This window comes from Protopterus annectens, chromosome 6.part0, assembly GCF_019279795.1.
Source record: "Protopterus annectens isolate FY-2018-M chromosome 6.part0, PAN1.0, whole genome shotgun sequence".
NCBI classification, from domain to species: Eukaryota; Metazoa; Chordata; order Ceratodontiformes; family Protopteridae; genus Protopterus; species Protopterus annectens.
Genome location: NC_056737.1, coordinates 1,378,110,558 through 1,378,132,230, shown reverse-complemented (window position 1 = coordinate 1,378,132,230; position 21,673 = coordinate 1,378,110,558).

The window sequence follows — 21,673 nt, the reverse complement described above, 5'->3', positions numbered from 1 at the left end:
AGTAAAACAGAAATTTAAAATAACCAGAAGAGTAAGCAGGCAAAAAAGGAAAAAGAAATGAATGCTGCGGAAAATACAAGAAAGGAATATGTATGATATAAAAGTACGTGCAGTCAAAATAAATGTGGCATCAATATTGTTGTTTAGTGCAGGAATATAGATGAATGCTTTGGCACACTTGTGCAAATGCAAGAAAAAAAATGTATAAGACATGTTACTACTGCATAGCTGTTGAGATGTGTAATTGTTGAGATAAGTAGCAAAATGCATGTATTCAAGGTCTTGTGTGTGTGTATGCACCTATACTTCCAGGTGTACAGAAATGTTTCTTACAGTGACAAAAGTCGTTTACTGTAAATATGCATATGAATAAAGAATTTTTATTTAAAATTAAGAAAGTGGAAAGAAAAGATTGGGAAAGAAGTGAAATAATATATTAACATTTACAGGATATTTTTATGTATACTCAGAAAGGTGTTTTATACACAGGAAAGGAAACATAAGAACAATATATTTATGTATTTAAAGCATTTAAGTGAAATACACAATAGTTTCCCATTAGAATTTTAGATCATTCAGTAGTATAAGAGAATGTGGAGAACTATCAGAAATTATACAAATGAGAAAGGATTTCTTTATTGAAGAATCATGTTGACTGGAAAAGTTATTACAAAAGACAGAGGCGAATGCTAGATAGATTGGAAATATAAATATAAATAAATGTATTTCGATCAAAGACCCTGAAAAGGGAGATTACAGGAAATTAATCTGTTCATGGTTTATTGTGTAATGAAAGAAAAGTACACGGTGGAGAGTGAGATGTGTACAGCAAATCTGCATAAGACGTTTCATTTGTGGTAACAGAAGACCGCAGATAGAGAAATGAGGAGCTTAATCTATTTTAAGCAATAAAATAATGCAAGAAGGATCTATGATATACATTATTAGTGGATGACAGGAATCAAAATGGTTATAAACGTGATCAGATTATTAAAGCACTAAAGAATTATCTTAAGAAAACAACATTCTATGTAATACTTCCAAAGTAGCACCAAAACTGTGGTAAGATGATGGAAAAAGACGGGATGAGAAGGAAATTATTTTACAACACAACTACTACAGGAAGTGTTAAAGAATGTATAGAAAGATCAGACATAAGGACTAGATAGAATAAGTTATGATTTGTACAAATATATGGCAAAGGAAATGGATGTGGTATTTGTGAATGATTTGCAAGAGGTTATATAAAGAAGGAATAAAACATGAAAGAATCATGCAGAACTTAATTAACTATATCTAACTGTTACATAACTTGTGGGAAATTGTATGATAAAACGAAAGGAGTACAACATTACCTCAAAAAACAAATGAATTTTAATGAAGTTATTACAGGTGAGGGTTTCTGTCATAATAGTAATGTTAATGGAGAAAGAAATGCTCAACATAAAAGATAACTAAATTAAGGTGATATTATCAATTACAGAAACTGTGAATACTATGAATAGAAGATACGGTGAAGGGATAAAATTAAGTTATGACATGCATAAAGCATTTGATAGAGCCTTGCAAGGCAATATATGGAGCACACTAAAGGCCTACGGTTTTGGAGATAAATTTAGGGACTCCTGCAAGACAGTTCATGGACATATGATAATGTTGTACGTTTACTTACCCTTAAAAGAACTGACCACAGGGAAGGATGTGCCCTATGTAAGATATTAAAGTAACTGAAGTTGAAGGATGATTACAAGGAGCCTGGCATTTGCAATTAAAGGTGGCAGGTAAACTATACTCCCCCAGTTTTTAATAACTTCTTTATGCAGATTTACCTCAACTCCCTTCTTCTCTGCGGTGTTATAGCTGATGTCACTCATCTACACTTGTATTCAAATAAAGTCACACTGTGACTCAAAGTTCATATGATATGAGGAAGTTACAGGTAATGACTCTTAGATCACACCCATCTTAAAGTTTACATTAAACATATTTTCTTCTGACAGGAGGAAGTTCTTTACACTTCAGCTGGTGAAACTCACTCTGCTCTCCTAACCCTATCCATAAGTCCAAGCCACTCTGCTTATACTACATTTTATACTAACCTTGCTGCCCCCTACCTATACTCAGTATGACATTAAACAGATTAGACCCCTCCTAAAAAGTTCTCCTCTTCCTGCATTACTTCCTCACCATCATCACTTTACATCCTCTATTTCACTATCAATCAACCCCACCTTCCCTCCCTGCTGTTTATGACATTACCTCTCTTCTACTGTCTTTAGTGCCACCATCCCTTCCTCCCACTCCCATTCACTTCACTTCTTGCACTTCATAATCTCTAAACCCGTATCCCCCCATCTGAACCCACCACAATAACCACTTTTCACTACAAACAGAAAACACACTACACATTGAGGTGATAGTCCTAGCTCTTTCTATACTCAATCTTCTCATACATACCTTGATTACAGACTATCAGTGCATCCTTTATTCTACATGTTTATATACAAAATCTGCATTTACACCTACCCCTTTTCTCACTAAATCCTACTCCAGTGTTTGTCCTCAACTGTGTTACACCACTTTCTACCACCTAATAAACACCACTTTCTACCACCTAATAAACCCCTCCTATCTTCCACCATCATTACTCCAAACCACATCTCATCTATTCAGCTACAAAGCTATGCAATGGTTTTAAGGCCATCTTCCCTACATATTAAAATACTCTTCTACTCTCTGAAAACATTCATCCAAAGCTAGCACCCATCTAAACAGCAGGGATGACTGCTGACAAAATATTAATGAACAACAATGGTCTCAAGCCTTTCTATCTTAATGCCCAGATTATATGCAACAAAATAATCTCCCTGTATCTTGCATTGATACATACTGAACAGATGCACTAGAATTTACCAAAACATTCTTAAACCTACTACTACTTTGGAAGAAATAATACCACCTGGATACAGTATACTACATTTTGATTACTCAAAAAAATGATACATCGCATAAATTCTCTTGTAGAACCATCAGTCCAATGTTACATAAATTGATAATTCCTACCCTCCCTACATCTTTTCCAAAACATTATTCTGCATGTATTGCTCCCACAAGTTCCATTTTTTTCTATGTAATTTTTCCTACACTTTCCTAAAGATCACACTTCCAGTTCTTTTATCACTGTTACAATATTTACTACTTCAAATGAAGTTAGCTTTCCATTTTCTAGTAATTGCTTTTTGATAGCCACCAGAATTAAACTTTACAAGGCCTTACTATGTCTAGTCACTTAAGTCTAGTCAGTTCAGATCACGTATCCCTTACTTACATCCATTTACTCACCCAATATTTCTGATAGAAATCTGTTGGGATGTTTTAAACTCTGCCAACTCATTACACTCCCAAAATATATGTTCCCAGTAACCTCTTTCTTCCTCATCGCACCTCAAACATTTGAAATCTACCTGAATAAAATGTATTTGGAGTCTGCTTGGGGCATAAAATACCCATGCAACCATTTCCAAGCAAAAATCCTAAATCTTTTAGACATTGTTGCAAATTTGGGAGCCATACATATGTCATCTGATTGTTTCCTTGTGAACTTCTTATCCAATCACTCTTCCCAATCTTGTTTCCTTGTGAACTGCTTATCCAGTCACTCTTCCCAATCTTGTTTCCTTGTGAACTGCTTATCCAATCACTCCTCCCAATCTTTTCTAACCTCCTCTGATTTATTCCTATAGCTACTGTGTAATATTCTGTATGGTCTATTAATTATCCCCTTTTTAACAGCAGCTTCTGTCCTAGATTCAACTAAAAACGCAACCAGAGCTGGTCTTTCACTTGGGATTCCCCTATCTATTTCTCTTTGCCTATATTACAATATCAGTCCCTAATAGGGAAGGCAGTCTCTAGCCTGCAAGCCAAATGTCTTCTTGGCCTCTTCCCTTTCTATTACATTTCCCTCTTGAGTTATTTGTTCCCAGTTCCTTGGTTCCTTTGCCAGTTTTGCCCAGTAAATTCCATCCCTTTCCTGCCATTTCTCTCTACCCATAAAAGCAGTTCATCTCTATCAGCAGAATCTCCTTTCTGCATTCTTGTGTTGGCTTACTTCTTAGAATATTTTCTGCTACTTTATGAATACGATGTTCAGTAATAGCTGTTGGTATTTTCTTTAAGGATCTTCATCCAAAATCCCATACTCTCGTTATTATTTGAACCACCCCCCCCCCCGCTTAATCATCATGCATTTCCATTTTGAATTATAGCTTTTTGCTTGTGTCATATATATAATCCTTAACTGTGAAGCTCTAAAATACTCCTTCAAATCAGGTAATCCTAAACCACCTTGCTCTACTGGAAGGATCAACTAATCCAATTTGATCCTTGCCCTCGTCCTCACCCAAAATAATTCAACTCTCCATTAATTACTGTCACACAACTTCTCCTCTGGTTGATAAAAATATGCCTAACCTGTATATAAAACTAAAGGGATTAAAAACATTTTCATTGTTTACATTTTGATATCTAATTCGATAAATAAGAGCATCCAGATTCTCATTTTTATGTTACCTTTTAGTTTCTTCCCATATATCCCTATCTGCAATAACAGGATCATTTTTAACTCATACTCCTAAAGACTTGATTTTTTCTATGTCCCCAAAAATATGGGTATTGCTGAACCAATTCATGTACCGCTTCATCAATTACAGCTATAACCTTTGTTCTGTCTTCTTTCACTTTATACCCCAAAAAGACCTAAAACTGTCTTAGCATGTTCCACAAAGTACAGTTGTGTACACTTACCATAAATGTAGATGTTTGAGTGTATGTGACTGTTGCAGTCATCACATTTGGGTTATCTGCTTGCAGCAGCCCTCAGTCGGCCTGATTATCAAAGTCTTGGGTCCTGCATCGGTTGCTGTCTCGTCTTCCATGATGTCAGGTAGTCACGGGGTATAAAGCATGCAGCCAATGCCATTACATCAGTTTTTCTTGCCCCAGATGTCAGGTGCCCCCATAGTGGGAAGCAATTATATACAAGGTTACAACCCAACAAAAAAGCAAATACACAAAAAAGCTTTAAGTATAGTAAACAAGAATAGAGGTATAGTCAATAGAAGTCAGTGGGCTGGAGGGAGGGAGGGTAACCAGGACTGCAACAGTAAATACACTCAAACATCTGCATTTATGGTAAGTGTACACAACTGTACTATGTTCTTCATGTTTCCCTGTTGCAGTTATCACATTGGGGTAGATTCCCAAAGCTAAGGATGGGAGGAGGTTATTAAATAGCATTAGGACCAGCAAAACTGCAGTGGCAAAGCCAGCTCTGGATTTAGAAAAAATTGGCAAGTGGTAATGCTTGGTGAAGGTATGTACAGAACTCCAAGTAGCAACTTATAGGATGTCCCTGGTAGGGACACCTCTGAGAAAGGCTGTAGAGGTAGATGCAGCCCTGGCTGAATGTGGTCTTATCCCCTGTGGGGTAGGTTTTCCATGGTGCTTATAGCAGAAATGAATGCAATGGCCTATCCACTTAGAAATGGTTTGCTTTGAAATGGCCTTCCCCTCTGCCTCTGCAGCAATGCAACCAGCAGCTGTTCAGATTTCCTGAGAGGCTTAGTCCTGTCCAAATAAAATCTAAGTTGTCTGTGCACGTCCAAGGAGTGCAGTATTCATTCCCCTTTGTTCTGTGGATTAGAGAAGAAGGCTGGCAAATGAATGGACTGATTAAGGGCCACACTGGATACCACCTTGGGCATGAAGGAGGGATTGGTCCTGTGGGACACCCTGTTCACATGAAAGATGATGAAAGGTTCCACTGGCATGAGGGCCTGTAATTCAGACACCCTTCTTGCTGAAGTGATAGCTAGAAGGAAGGCTGTTTTCCAAGAAAGGAATTTCAAATCTGCATTTGCAGCTGGTTCAAAGGGAGGTAGAGTGAGCTTTTCCAATACAAAGTTAAGGTCTCATGTTGGAGTAGGGGCTCTCCTAGGTGGTCTTAAGTTTTTGGCCCCTCTGAGGAATTGCTTTAGCAGTGGATGAGAGAAGAGGGGTGGTTCTGTATTGTAATGAGCTGAAATGACTGAGGCATGAATTTTGATGGAGGAAAAGGAAAGGACGTTGTGAAGCATCTCAGTTAAGTATTGAAGAATATGGGGTAAATTGGGTGCTGCTGTGCCCATCCCCTGAGTTTGGCTCAGAATCTTTTCCATTTTTCAGCATAGAATTTTCTAGTACTAGGCCTCCTTGCCTCCAGAATGACATCCATCACTTGCTTACTGTGGGATGGTAACGGAGAGATCAGGTAATTAGCCAGGCTGCCAGGTTCAGAGTTTGAAGCTGTGGGTGCAGAATCTGGCCCTCCTGCTGGGACAGCAGGGTAGGGGTCTGTGGCAGGTGCCATGGTGGCAGCAGTGACACACTGAGCAAGAGGGGGTACCAGTGTTGGCATGGCCAGTCTGGTACAATCAGTATTGTCCTTGGTTTGTCCTGTTTGATCTTTAGTAGTACCTTGGAGAGAGGAAAGGCAGAGGCAGAAAGGCATAAACTGATAGGTTTTAACAGGTGAAGGACAGGGCATCCACTTTCCAAGCTTGTTTGTGGGGAGTCCTTGTGCAGAATTTGTCCAATTGGTAGTTCTGGAGGGAGGCAAACAGGTCTATCCCTGGGCTCCCCCATTTGTTTCTCAACATGTTGAATATCTTTGGTTCCAGATGTTCTTCGTGTTTCACTGTTGCAGCCATTACACTTGGGTTATCCTGCTGGCCTGAATTCCAAAGTCTAGGTCCGATGTCGGTTGCTGTCGCCTCTTCCCTGACGTCAGAGTGCCAGGGGTATAAAAGATGCAGCCGACGCCATTTTCTTCAGTCTTTCTTGCCCTGCGGTGCCCGAAGCATAAGCTGTTCACAAGTGCCAGTCGGCCGAATCCTGAGATTTTCGTGTTCGACTTTCAAATCCGAAGTCTCCATTAAAAGCGAAGTACCCCGTTGGGGAAACTTTTTTTCTTGCTCCAGACCAATGTCAGAAAAAGTTAATAATTGTATTTCTTGTGGGAAGCAAACACCTCATAAGGACTTTCATTCTTACTGTATTCCTTGCCTAGGCCCTGACCACGACGTTGCTAGTGGTCGGTTTTGTGCTAGATTTAACCAACGCACTATTAAGCGTCGGTACAATTTTGCATTACACTATTTTGGCAGAAGATTTAATTATACGATGCCGTCGGATAGCCATCCGACTACCGGAATTGACAAGAAACACAAAGAAAAAGAAAAGGACAGGCATCCGAGGTCCAAAACCGACGACGAGGCTTCTTCTAAGCCAGTCGCTGGTTCGTCGGTTCTCAGTGAGGTGCCTCTGCAGCCCCTGACGCCCACTACTTTAGACCCGCAGGCCGCTACCGACTCCCATGTGGAGTCGACTAGGCCGCTGGAAGCTCAAGGTATTGGACCTTCGGAGACTATTCCCTCAGATGGGTCTGGAGCCACTGAGCAGGCATCGGCTTCTGAGGGTGTTTTCAGACCTACACAATTATACATTAAAATGACTTCAGCATCAAAGGCAAAGACTAAAGCACCTTTAAAGACAAAGAAACAAGTACAACAGCCTCATGGACAGGCCTCCATGCCCAAAAAACAGATGCTCAAAATGGCCGAAGACTTAATTACTTTGATCAGGGGTTCCCATCCCCCATCTGATAAAATGCCTAGGCAAGAGACAGAATATGAATCTTCAGATCAGGTTTCCATTACATCTGATTCCTCTTCTGATTAGAATACTCTCTTCCTCCCTATGAGAATTCTGATGCTGAAGAATCTATCCCTTCAGCCTCTCCTCCTGAGGATTACTCTTTTGGGGAAACCTTGTATACTATGAGGGAGCATTTTCACTGGGAGAGCCAAGATTTTTCAGAATCTAAAAAAAGGCTCAGAGACTTCCTTTTACTACCACAACACAGGCCCCTAGCTATTCCACCTGTGTTAGACATTGTAGATGATGTATTTTCAGAGTCCAGTCTGACCCCTGACTCCTTACCTCCAGCTCCTGTTAAGCCGGTCAGGTACTACAGGATTCCTGATTCTCATAAATTCCTTTTCAAAAACTCTGCTGCTTACCCAGAAACTATCTCTTAGGGTCCCAAAAAGGTCAAGGCTTCCGCTGCAAAACAACCCAACCCCCTCAGTCAGGGATTTTAGGGCACTGGACAGATGGGGAAAAAAACATTTACACATCTGCTACATTGGCTATAAGGGCTTTAAATTGTCAGTTTCATATGCTCAAATATCAGCAATAGATTATGTCGCAGCTTAAACAGAAAATGTTGATAAATTCTGAATGTGCAGAAAACAAAGAAATGCAGGATTTGTTGCATGCAGCTGAACAAGTTGGAAGCATACTTTGCAATGTGGTTTTGATTCTTTGGAAGCCTCCTGCAGGGCTGCTGTTACGGGTTCTGTCATCAGAAGGTATGCTTGGTTAAAGGAACAAAATCTGCCTGATCATGTCAAAGCAAAATTATTAGATGCTCCATCACAGCATGATACCTAGTTTGGTGTTAAAGCAGAAGAGGTGTTAAAGAAAATGGAGGACAAAGCTAAATCTATGCAAATGGTTAAGGATTTTTTACAAGTACAGCCTCCTAGATTTAGTAGACACTGGACTACAAAGAATTGGTCCTTTCCAGTGTCAGACAGACCACAGAGGGGCAGATACAGACACCCAAGAGGCAGATCCCAGCCCCAAGGTTTGTACAGGTCTAAACAATGGGGTGCTTCTACCTCCAAAAGTGGAGAAGACAAATCACAGCCATTCAGTAAACAGTCCCAATGACTTCCCACTGCCTGCACCAAGCACTTATCTTCTGGCAGCACCTTTAGGGGGAAAACTAGCACTTTTTTTCTCAAAACTGGCACATAATAACCCAGGACAAATGGGTCCTAGACATAGTGTCACAAGGCTACAAGTTTCACTTACATACCCTGCCAAGGACAAACGGTTGGCCAGACCTGCCAAAACATCAATGGGCAGAGGCACAAAAGCAAGTCTCATCCCTCATGGACATGACGGCCATTCAGCAAGTACCAGAGCAAGAGTAGGGACAAGGATTTTATTCAAGACTGTTCTTGGTACCAAGAAAGGACAAGATCTGGAGACCAATACTGGACCTATCTATTCTAAACACATTTCTGGATATACCAAAATTCAAATTGTTGACTCTACAGCAACTTCTGCCCATGCTGGGCAAGAAGGCTTGGCTTGTGACTTTAGACCTAAAAGAGGCATACCTGCATGTCCCACTCAGACAAACATGCAGAAGATACCTCAGATTCAAAGCTGGCTCAATGCACTACTAATTCTCTGCACTGCCCTTTGGCTTATCTACTGCACCCAGGGTCTTCACAAAGTGCCTGGCACCAGTAATTGCATTCTGCAAACAAAGAGGAATACAAATATATCCTTACTTGGACAACTGCCACATTCAAGCAGAGAACAAGGACATTCTACTACAGCATCTGGCGTTTGTAAAGAGATTTCTAACAGGCCTAGGGAAGGGTACACAGTCAACAAAAAGAAATCAAAACTAGTACCCTCTCAAGAGATAATATTCCTGGGTGCAAGCTTAAATACACCTGCCCAGATGGCTTATCTCACGCCAGACAAACAAAGACAACTGACTACCTATTTCAACCTGTTGGCAACAAAGGCCCAGTTAATTGCAAGAAAAATTCTGCAGGCATTGGGCTTCATGGCATCCTGCATTCTACTAATTCCATATGCGAGACTGCATATGAGGAAACTTCAATGGTACCTAAAAAGTGTTTGGACTCAACATTGCCACAGTCTGGAAACAATAATTGCCCTTATTCCCTGCCTGCAACAGGAGTTTTGATGGTGGGCAAAGGCTTGTCACCAGAACAAGGGGCAGCCATTCACTTTACCCCCAGCCAGGCAGACATTAACAATTGATGCATCAGATTATGCCTGGGGGGCCCACATGGCAGGAAGGTGTATTCAAGGCACATGGTCCACAAACCAAATGCATCTACATATCAATCAAAAAGAGATGCTAGCTGTTCAGAATGCCCTGACAGCCTTCAAGGACCTACTTCATCCGGGACAACTACTGATAAAGACAGACAACACCATGGTCATGTGGTATATAAACAAGCAGGGAGCCACTCATTCTTACCCGCTTTGCAGACTAGCCATGACTTTGTGGGACACAACACTGACTTACCAAGTACATCTGCAGGCACAATTCCTGCCAGGAAAGACAAATACTCTGGCAGACAAACTAAGCAGAAACCTCATGGATCCCCATGAGTGGAAATTGGATCCACAAGTCTTCATCATGACAACAAGGAAATGGGGATGCCTGGAGATGTATCTATTTGCCTCTCCTCACAACTACCAACTAAAAAGATACTGCACAAGGACCTATCAGAGACAAGCATGGAAAGTGGATGCCCTATCTTTCAGCTGGAAATTTTATCAGTATATGCCTTTCCTCCACTGCCTCTCCTCCCCAAGGTACTTCTAAAGGTCAAAGAGAAGCCAAACATGATACTGATTGCCCCAGACTGGCCCCACCAGTACTGGTATCCAATCCTAAGGAACTTGTCTCAATGCCTGGCCTGGACCTTGCCTCAAATACCTCATCCACTAACACAACAAAACAATCATATCCTGCACAGCCAGCTAAAGACCTTAAATCTGGCAGCATGGCGGATAATGTAGTCATACAAAATGCACCTCTCACTAAAGCTGTGATGGATGTCATTTTGAAGGCCAGAAGCTCTAGTACCAGAAAATCTTACGCTGGAAAATGGAAGAGATTCTGTGCTTGGAACCAGGCACAAGAATTTGACAAAGCTGTACCAAATATTCCTCAGATTTTGCATTACTTAACTGAGATGCTGGACAAAGGCCTATCCTTTTCATCAATTAAAATTTATGCCTCTGCCATTTCGGCTCATTACAATACACAGCCGCCAATCTTTTCTCATCCTTTGTTAAGGCAGTACCTCAGAGGAGCCAAAAACTTAAGGCCTCCAAGGAGATCACCAATACCTGCATGTGGCCTCAATTATGACTTGGAAAAACTCACCCTGGCTCCTTTTGAGCCAGCCGCTACAGCTTGGAAAACAGCTCTGCTCTTAGCAATAACTTCTGCAAGACGAGTCTCAGAGCTACAGGCACTCATGGCTGTGGAACCTTTTATAATTTTTTATCCAGACAAGGTTACTCTGAGGACAAACCCGACATTTATGCCTAAGGTAGTGTCCAGTGTGGCCCTTAACCAAGCTGTTCATCTGCCTACTTTTTATCCAAACCCACAGAATAAGGGGGAGAGAATTCTGCATTCTTTGGACATACACAGACAACTACGCTTCTACTTGAACAGAACCAAAGCTTTCAGAAAGACAGAGCAACTACTAGTGGCATATGCTGCAGGATCAGAAGGAAAGGCCATCTCAAAGCAGACTATTTCTAAGTGGATAGGCCACTGCATTCATTTCTGCTATTCACAACATGGCAAGCCAGTGCCTAAGGGCATTAGGCTGCATTCAACCAGAGCAGCAGCCACTTCAGCATCCTTCCTCAAGGGAGTACCAACCAAAGACATTTTAGAGGCTGCTACCTGGAGTTTAGTGCACACCTTTACAAAGCACTATCATTTACCACTCTACTCTAAATCCAGGGCAGGCTTTGATATTGCAGTTCTGCAGGGCCTCATAGCTGCTCCTAATGCTATATTAGCTCCAGCCTCCCAACCATAGCTTTGGGATTCAACCCAAGTGTAATGACTGCAACAGTGAAACACGAAAAACATAGTACAGTTGTGTACACTTACCATAAATGTGTGTATTCACTGTTGCAGTCCAGGTTACCCACCCACCATCCCCCATTTCTTTGCTGGAATGTATCTGCACTTCTCTAATCTATACAACCTATGTGGTGTATTTGCTTGTAGATGAAGGTATAATATATTTTGGTGCATGCATGTTTTATTGGCATATTTTTTAGCCTACCCTTTTGGGGGCACCTGACATCTGGGGCAAGAAAAACTGGAGAAAATGGCGTCAGCTGCATCTTTTATACCCCTGGCACTCTGACGTCAGGGAAGAGGCGACAGCAACCGATGCCAGACCTAGACTTTGGAATTCAGGACGACTGAGGGTAGCCTGCCAGCAGGATAACCCAAGTGTAATGACTGCAACAGTGAATACACTCAAACATCTACATTTATGGTAAGTGTACACAACTGTACTTTTCCACTCGTGTGGGTCCATGAGATTTCTGCTTAGGTTGTCTGCCAGTGTATTTACCTTTCCTGACAGGAATTGAGTCTGTAGTGTCACTTAGTAGCTCAAGGCTGTGTTTCATAGAGCCATGGCTAGTCCACAGAGAGGGTAGGAGTGGATTCCGCCCTGCTTGTTTATGTACCACATAACAGTGGTCTTGTCCATCTTTACCAATAATTGTCCTGGAAGAATGTGGTCCTTGAAGGTTGTCAGAGCATTCTGTACAGCTAACATTTCTTTTTGATTGATATGTAGGTGCATTTGATTTGGATTCCATTTGCCCTGAATGCACTGCCCTGCCAAGTGAGCCCCACATGCATAATCTGATGCGTCTGTTGTTAGGGTTTGGGCGGCAGGGGGTAGAGTGAATGGCAGTCCTTTGTTGTGGTGGCAGGCCTCTGCTCACCAAAGGAACTCTATCTGTAGACAAGGTATGATAGGAATCATTGATTCTAGATCCTGAGAATGTTGACACCATAGGCTTTTTAGATACCATTGTAGTTTCCTCATATGCAGTCTTGCATATGGAATTAGTAGAATGCAAGAGGCCATGAAACCCAGGGCTTGTAATGTTTTCCTTGCAGATAGCTAGGTCTTTGTGGCCAGTAGTTTGAAGTAGACTGTCAAATTAACTTGTTCCTCTGGCATGAGGTAGGCCATCTGGGAAGTTGTATTCAACCTTGCTCCCAAGAATGCAATTTGTTGGCAGGGTACAAGATGTGATTTCTTTTTGTTTATGGTGTACTCCAGGGATGTTAGCAATTTCTTTACAAATGCCAGATGATTTAATAATATATCCTGGCTTTCTGCCTGAATTAAACAATTGTCCAGATATGGGTATATTTGAATATTTCTTTGCCTGCAAAATGCAACGACTGGAGCTAGGCACTCTGTGAATATCCTGGGTGCAGCAGATAAGCCAAAGGGCAGTGCAGAGAACCGATAGTGCATGTAGCCTGCTCTGAAGCGTAGGTATCTTCTGCAAGATTCCCTTATTGGGATATGTAGGTAGGCTTCCTTTAAATCCAATGTTGCCAACCAGGCATCTTTGCCTAGCATGGGAAGCAGCTGATGAAGAGTTAGCATCTTGAATTTTGGGATTATCAAAAATGTGTTTAGGATAGACAGGTCCAGGACAGGACGTCAGGAATTGTCTTTTCTGGGTACCAGGAAAAGTCTTGAGAATAAACATTACCCCCATTCTTCTTCTGGGACTGGTTGAATAGCCCTGATGCTTAAAAGAGGGCGAATTTGCTTTTGAGCCTCTGCCCACTGATTTGGGGGTAGGTCTGGCCAACCATTTGGGGTTGGTAAGAGTGGAAGTAAAATCTGTATCCTTGGGAAACTAGATTTAAAACCCATTTGTCCTGGGTAATGAGTTCCCAATTTTCATGCAGTGCAATCTTTCCCCCTAAAGGAACAGTCAGTTGAGCAGGGCTTGCAAGATTTAAAGTTAAGTCATTGAGACGGTTTACCATAGGGAGGAGTCTTACTACTCCCTGCTTTGGAAGTGGGAGCCCCCACTGCTTAGGCCTGTGAGTACCTTGAGACTGAAGCCTGGGTGTTCTGCTGGTTCTGGGTTGGACTGAGAAGGCCTGGAAGAGGCAGGAAAGGAGCAATTCTTAGAGGGCCAATGCCTACTAAATATGGGAGGCTATACTTGCAGGAAATCTGTAACAGTTTGCATAGATTTAGCTTTTTCCTCCATCTTTTTAAGTACTTCTTTTGCTTTGTTGCCAAAGAGGCGGTCCTGGTTTAAGGGATCATCCAGTAATTTAGCTTTAGCATGATCTGGCAAAGATTGCTCCTTAAGCCAAGCATGCCTTCTAAGTACAGACCCAGTGACAGCAGCCCTGCAAGATGCCTCTAACGAATCAAAACCACATTGCAAAGTATGTTGTCCAACTTGTTCAGCAGAATGCATTAAATCCTGTAAATCTTTATTTTCAGCACAGTCAGGAATCAACAATATTTTCCATTTAAGCAATCCAATAATATGCTGCTGATACTTTAACATATGAAACTAGCAGTTTAAGTCCCTAATGGCCAAGGTTGCAGAAGTGTATACCTTCTTACCCCATCTATCCAGTGCCATGGAATCTCTATCAGAGGGGGTAGGATTTTTGGCAGTAGTAGCCTTAATGCCCTTGGGTCCCTGCGAAATGGTCCCAGGATCCGTAGTAGGACTTTTAAAGAGGAACTTGTGAGAATCAGGTACCATGTAATACCTATTAGGTTTACTGGGAGCAAGATGTAGAGAGTCAGCGGCCAGGCTAGATTCCGAGAAGGCATCATCTACAATGCCCAGTACAGGAGGGATAGCTAAAGGCCTTATTTGAGGTAGGAGTAAGAATTCCCTAAGCCTCTTTTTGGAGTCAGAGTAATCCTAGCTTTCCCAGCGGAAATGCTCCTTAAGAGTATGCAAGGTTTCACCAAAAGTAAAATCCACTGGAGGGGAAGCTGAGGGAATGGAGTGCTCTGCATCAGAATCCTCATAGGTAGATAAGGGCAAATCCTGGTCATCAGAGAAAACAGAAATTTCAGAATCCTGATCAGAAGAATCAGAAGGAAAATCAGTCCTAGGTCTTTAGAGGGGGAGGGGTGGCTTCCCCTAATTAGAGTAATAAGGTCTTCAGCCATTCTCATCATTTGTTTTTTAGGCATAGGGGCCTGACCATGCAGTCTGGGCATCAGTTTTCTAGGCATGGATCAAGTTTTAGGCCTTGAAGAAGAAGATGGCGTTGGTTTAATATGCAAGTCAGTAGGCGTGAATGCACCCTCAGAAGCTGGTGCCTGCACAGCGGCTCCAGACCCATCCAAGGTAGAGACATTCGCAGGTTTCACAGTCAAAGAAGCATCTCGTGGCATACCGGACTCTGAATGGGTCTCAGTAGAGGCCTGCGAATCTGAAGTAGCGGGTATCAGGGGCTGCGAAAGCACCTCACCGAGTACCGGCGAACTGGCAACTAACTTAGGAGAAGTGTCGTCGGCAGCTTTGGGCCTATGAGGTCTGTCTCTCTCTTTATCTTTGTGTTTTTTCAGAATGTCAGTAGTCGGGTTGCTTATCGAAGCCATTTCTGGATAATTGAACTGAGTACCAAAATATTTAGATGTGTAAATGAACCGACGCCGAATAGTATGAGGTTTGAATAAGGCACAAAACCGATAGCGAGGTACGTTGTAGTCTGGGCCTAAACAAGGAATGCAGTACGAATGAAAATCTTTATGAGGTATTTGCTTTCCACAAGAAATACAATTGTTAACATTTACTGACATTGGTTTAGAGCAAGAAAAAGGATCCCCAATAGGGTACTTAGCTTAGTTGAAGACTTCGGATCTCAAACTCGAAAACAAAAATTTCAGGAGTCGGCCGACCGGCACTTACGAACTGCTTCTGCTTCGGGTACCGCACAAAAAGAAAGACTGATGTAATGATGTCAGCTGCATGCTTTATACCCCTGACTACCTGACGTCGTGGAAGATGAGACAGCAACCGACGCAGGACCCAAGACTTTGATAATCAGGCTGACAGAGGGCTACTGCAAGCAGATTACCCAAATGTGATGACTGCAACAGCGAAACACGAAGAACATCACTGAGATCTCATTTTCTGGCTTTATCAAGTACAAAGTAATATTGTTTACAAATAAAGCCAACTTTTCTTGATTACCATATCAATAATATCCTTGAAATTCTGAGTCCCTGATTTTCTTTACCAATGGTTCTAAATAATGCAAATAAAGGGGAAAGAGGACTCCCCTGCCTGGTTCTTCTGTTCAGACAACTTATCAGAGACGAACCCTCCAAATTTCATTTTTGCCTCTGATCCCACATATATTTTCTTAAATAACCCTATCATTGTTATCAGGGAATGCAAATACTTTCATTGCCCTACTCATAAAATCCCAGCTTACTCTGTTGAATGTTTTCTGTGCATCAAGACCCATCAACAACAGACACATTTTCTTACATTCTGCTAATAATGTTGTCAAATGTTTTCCTCCCCTCAACAAAACCACACAAATCCATATCTATCAATTATGGCAATAACTTTAGCTATTACAGACGACTACTTTATAATCATGATTTAAAACTGAAATGAATCTATATGAAGCTGGGTCTGATGGCTCTTTACTTTCTAATGGTATTACAGCAACCAAGGCTTTCTTCCAGGATGTTGGCTATCCTTTGTATACATCTGATATTTATCATTAATGTATTCAATGAGCTTTTCTCCCCAGGCCTCCATCAAAAAGGATCTTTGTTCCCAAGCAGACTTTCCCTCTAAACAAATGTAAATAAATAAATGTTTGTTATTTTTTTTTATTTGAGGTAGAAAAAAATAAGAAAAAGGGGCAAAGCAATGATGCTCCTTGATTGGAATATCATTTGTTTTGCTTATAAATGGAGTGATGAAAACAGTAAAAAGAATATTAGGAAGTTATACTTGGAAAAGTTGATAATCAGCTGTGATATGGCATTTATCTATCTTTAGACTATGCATAAAATCTGCAATAATTCTTATTATATGTTCATGCATTTTATGTTGTGAAAATAAAAAATAATGTATAGCGAGTGTCATATTAACTTGAAGAAAAGGGAATAAGTAGACTTCTTTTTTTTTTTTCGTCTTGGTTAGTGTAGATCCAGCTTTGAGTTTTTCTAATCATATCAAACAACTGGCTGTGATTTACCCATTACCTCATTGTAGTGCAATCTAGGAGTTGGTATTCAATGAATTCCACTTAGGTGATTAGGTTATTCAACAATTAGGTATTCAATAAATTAAGAGTATGACTATGTGATGCAGGCCCACTCTAACCTAGAGCAGAATAGTTACTTATCCTGTAGTATAACCTCAATAATATTTGTGTCTTTCGGCTTTTCCCTTGTAGGGGTTGCCACAGGGGAACTCCAGTCCGCTAATGATTGGTAGTGGATTTTTACGTACCGGGTTACCAGCCCTGACGCACAACTTTCAACGAAGGAACGCCCCATTCACGTATGCCTCTACACAGAAGATGATCTAGCTGAGAATCGAACGGGACAACGTCTTGCTATGAGGCGACAATGCTACCGCAGTACCACCGCAGTAAAACACACAATTTAAGGAAATACTTAACTCTATGTAAAACTATCTTCAACTAGGTTTAATTATGGTCGAAAACAAACTCTGTATTCATCATGCTGTTCCACTTAAGATCATCACACATGCATATGTGATATACTTGTTAAAGTTGTACGCTATCAATAAACATACTTTTCAGTATTTTTCTTTCTTCATGGAGGTTGCTTGATTTCATAGCATTACCAAAATATGCAATTTATTTTAAACAGTATTACTGACGTCAACTCGCTGATGATGATGACTGATGCAAACACAAGAAAAATAAATTTAAAGAAATATCTGGTTTCTAGAAAGTAGTCTGCAGTGATGCTGCTTAGGTGTTTAGATTGTATCTTTCAGACCTATCTTTTCATCTGAGGTATTCTACAGTCTATATGCAGATGACCTGAAATTGGGTAAACTGACGTGTTACAGATAAGGGATGTCTGCAAAAGAATTTGAGTAAATTGACTATTTGGGCACAGGAGAATAATATACTGATAAATACATAAAAAACTAAGCATATGAGATTTGGGAGACATAAATTGAAAGGTGAATATTTAATACAGCACACAGTGATTGAAACTGTATATTAATTTAAGGACCTGGATACATAGGTAGATCCAGCTTTGAGTGTTTCTAATCATATAAAACAATTGGTTAATGATAGTTATAGAACTATAGGTTGTATATAAAGATTTATAATCTAGGAAATCAGAAAGGATGAAGTCATGGTTTGTTAGTTACATTAGACCCATAAAAATTGAGTATGGAATAACAATATGGAAACCTTCTACCTCTACCACTACAAAGAGGCCAGTCACAAGTGGTGTCCCTCAGGGATCACTGCTCCTTTTTTGCATTTACTTACTGGAAGTCAAAGTTGATGTCAATGGTCTCTGGCTGACTAAAATTTGCAGATGATTGCAAATTAGGAGCGCTCATTGAATCTCACACTGACACAAATGTTCTCCGTGAAGGGCTGACACAGATAAACTGGTGTCAGAGCTATGGACTAAAACTAAATGCACAACAGCATTCTTTGGGAAGTCATCCATTCTTGGTAACCATCATATTGACAACATACCCGTTAGAACTGACCCATAGTCAGGGGCTTAGGGACACACTATATCTAGTCTTTGATCAGCATGTGTCTACAGTGGTGAGGAAATCATTCTATGTTACACGCTTATAAACAAAGGTATGGCATCTAAGTCCAAGGAAGTCATTGTTCCACTATATTCGGCATTCATCAGACCTTTGGTATGTACCTGACCAGGCATATCCAACAACTGGAACTTCTACAGAGGTTCCTTACTAAAAAAAATACAGGGTGTAAGTAATATGTCCTATGCAGACCACCTCAAGGCCCTATCCCTGTATTCTGTCTCCTACAGGCTTTTGAGAGCAGATCTATGCCTGACATACATATCATTGTCAGACCCCACTCTGATGGACCTCCTGCATATCCACAAAACAAACAGTACCAAAATTACCCATTCTAAGGATGTAAACCTTGCCTGTGATATAAATAGGACCTGCTGGAGAGATGGGTATGTATCCCAGAGATTACGCAGTCTATGGAACAGGCTCCCCATCCATGTGAAGCAGAGTTCCTCCCTAACCCAATTCAAGTGCAACTTGGACAATTGGATGGAAAACTGGAAATTCATCCCTGGTTTGGCACCTATGTCTCTAATGCAAACAGGTAACCTGTAAATGGTTCATCTCCTAGCCCCATGCCTACACTTATCAAGGGTATCAGAACTTGTCAGAGATTTGGAATGCATGGCTAGGCTTAAAAAGGCCCTTGGGGTTGTTAGCTTAGTAAACACTTATGAACCTTATAAGAAAACAAGCATGAGTTAACTGAAAGGAGTACAGCAGAAATATACCAAGGTCATCCATGGATGTGAACACTTAATATAGTTATTATGAAAGATTAAATATCTGAATTTGTACAGTGCCTCTTACAGATATTTAAGAGGAGATCTTATCAGGTATATAGGGCATTTAGATACAACTCTCTTTGGGAATGTTTGGGGTTATCAAAAAGTAGTTGAGAATTATCAGACAACCTGTGTAGAAGATTCTATGGAATGAGAAGTTTATTAACTGGTTTTCTGAGAGAGCAGTTGATGCATGGAACAGACTATCAAATTACATTAAGGCAAGTACTAGTTTAAATAAACTTAAAAACAGCCTGGACACCTAGGATCATAGGACATTACTAGGCTAGTGACCTGGAGGTCATTTTAAGCCTAGCTGCTTCATCCCAATGTAATACCATGAAAATGCTAGACAATACCAAAGACTTCATTTCGTGATGACTGTCCATGTCCAGGAGGGTTGTGTCACTAAATGGAACTTATTATGGGGGCAAGTGTTTTTGTACACTGCCAGGTTAGAAGGGCATTAATGCCCATGCTTGAAATATTTGTATGTATGTATGAATGTTACATCTTCTGGTAAGCAAAACTCAGAGCTGCATTACAATCATCCAAAGCAAATTTTGAGAGAAAAATAGCTAAAGACTCAAAAGACAATCATAAGGCCTTCTTTAGCTATGTTAGAAACCTGGGAGGAAACTCCCAGATATGCTCAGAACTAGTTCAAAATGATGTGAAGATTACTGATCCTACAGACATTGCCAACATACTGGCTGACAGGCTCAGTGCAAACTTCTCACCCCCCTCCCCCCCCAAAAGGAGAGATATCTATACCAAACGACTGCAGCCCCCCAAACATCTCTAACGCCCAAGTGAGAACTGCTCTCTCCAAAGCAAAAAACACAGCCTCCATGGGACCTGATGGTGTCCCTGGCTGTGTGCTCCATGAACTCAACGAGGAATTAAACCCACAGCTAGGACGGCTGTTTAATCATAGTCTCACCTCTGGATACGTACCCAGGGAGTGGCGCACTGCAACTGTGGTCCCACTTCACAAAGGCAGTGCCTCCACCGACCCTGGAAATTACCGGCCCATTAGCTTGACAAGCCTTATCTGCAAAGCCATGGAGAGGATCATAATGGACCTCATAAATAAAGACATAGGGAATTTGCAGACTTTGGATCCAACCCAGTTTGGCTTTGTCAAAGGCAGATCATGCCTTTTAAACTTGGTTGACTTTTTGAAACAGTCACCAAAGCCATTGATGAGGAAAGGCAGTCCATACAGCCTACCTCGATCTGGCGAAGGCCTTCAATACAATACCCCACTCGGGTATCATTGAAAAACTCATCAGCTTAAATGTTAACCCATACATCACAAGATGGGTTGCAAACTGGCTGAGTGACAGAACCCACAGGGTCAGAGTTGCTGGCGCCATGTCAGACTCAAAGCCTGTCACAAGTGGTGTCCCACAGGGCTCAGTCCTGGGCCCATTCTTGTTTGGCATCTACTTTTCCGAAGTACAAGCAAACACAGGAGGTTTATGGCTGACAAAGTTTGCAGATGACTGCAAACTGGGCGCCATAGTCGAAAACACATCTGACACAGATATCCTTCAGAAGGGTCTCACAGAAACAGATAACTGGTGCCAGAGCCATGGCCTAAAGTTAAATGCCAAAAAATGCATAGTCATACCCTTCGGGAAAAACAAGGTTACCCCTAGCTACCATATAGGTGACAACCCACTGAGCACAGAAGAAGTTATCAGGGACCTGGGGACCCAGCTTGACAGTAGCCTGTCATTCGACACCCATGTAGCTAAAGTAGTTAGGAAGACCTTCTACATTGCCCACCTTATCATGAAGGGATTCACATCTAGATCAAGGGAGGTCATAGTCTCCCTATACTCATCACTCATCAGACCAATGATTGAGTACAATGCCCCATTCGGAATGTATCTGACCCGACACTTGCAGCAGCTGGAGGGGCCACAAAAGTTCCTCACCAAAAGGATAAAGGGTCTCAAAAATCTGTCCTATGCTGCCCGACTGAAAGAACTCCAGCTCTATTCAGTCGCACCGCTGCTCAGAGGTGACCTTTGCCTGACATATAAGGCCATGTCAAACCCAGATTTGATGAATATGCTTCACCTCAAAAAATCTAGATCCGTCAGAGCCACAAGGGCGGGAGACTTAAACCTCGATACGACTATTAATAGGACGTGCTGGAGGGATAGATTCATCACCCAAAGACTCCCTATGCTGTGGAACAAAATCCCGGTATATGTGAGGCAGAGCACCTCGCTGGCCTTGTTCAAAAGAAATCTTGACCAATGGATGGGAGATCGCAGATATACCCCAGGGAT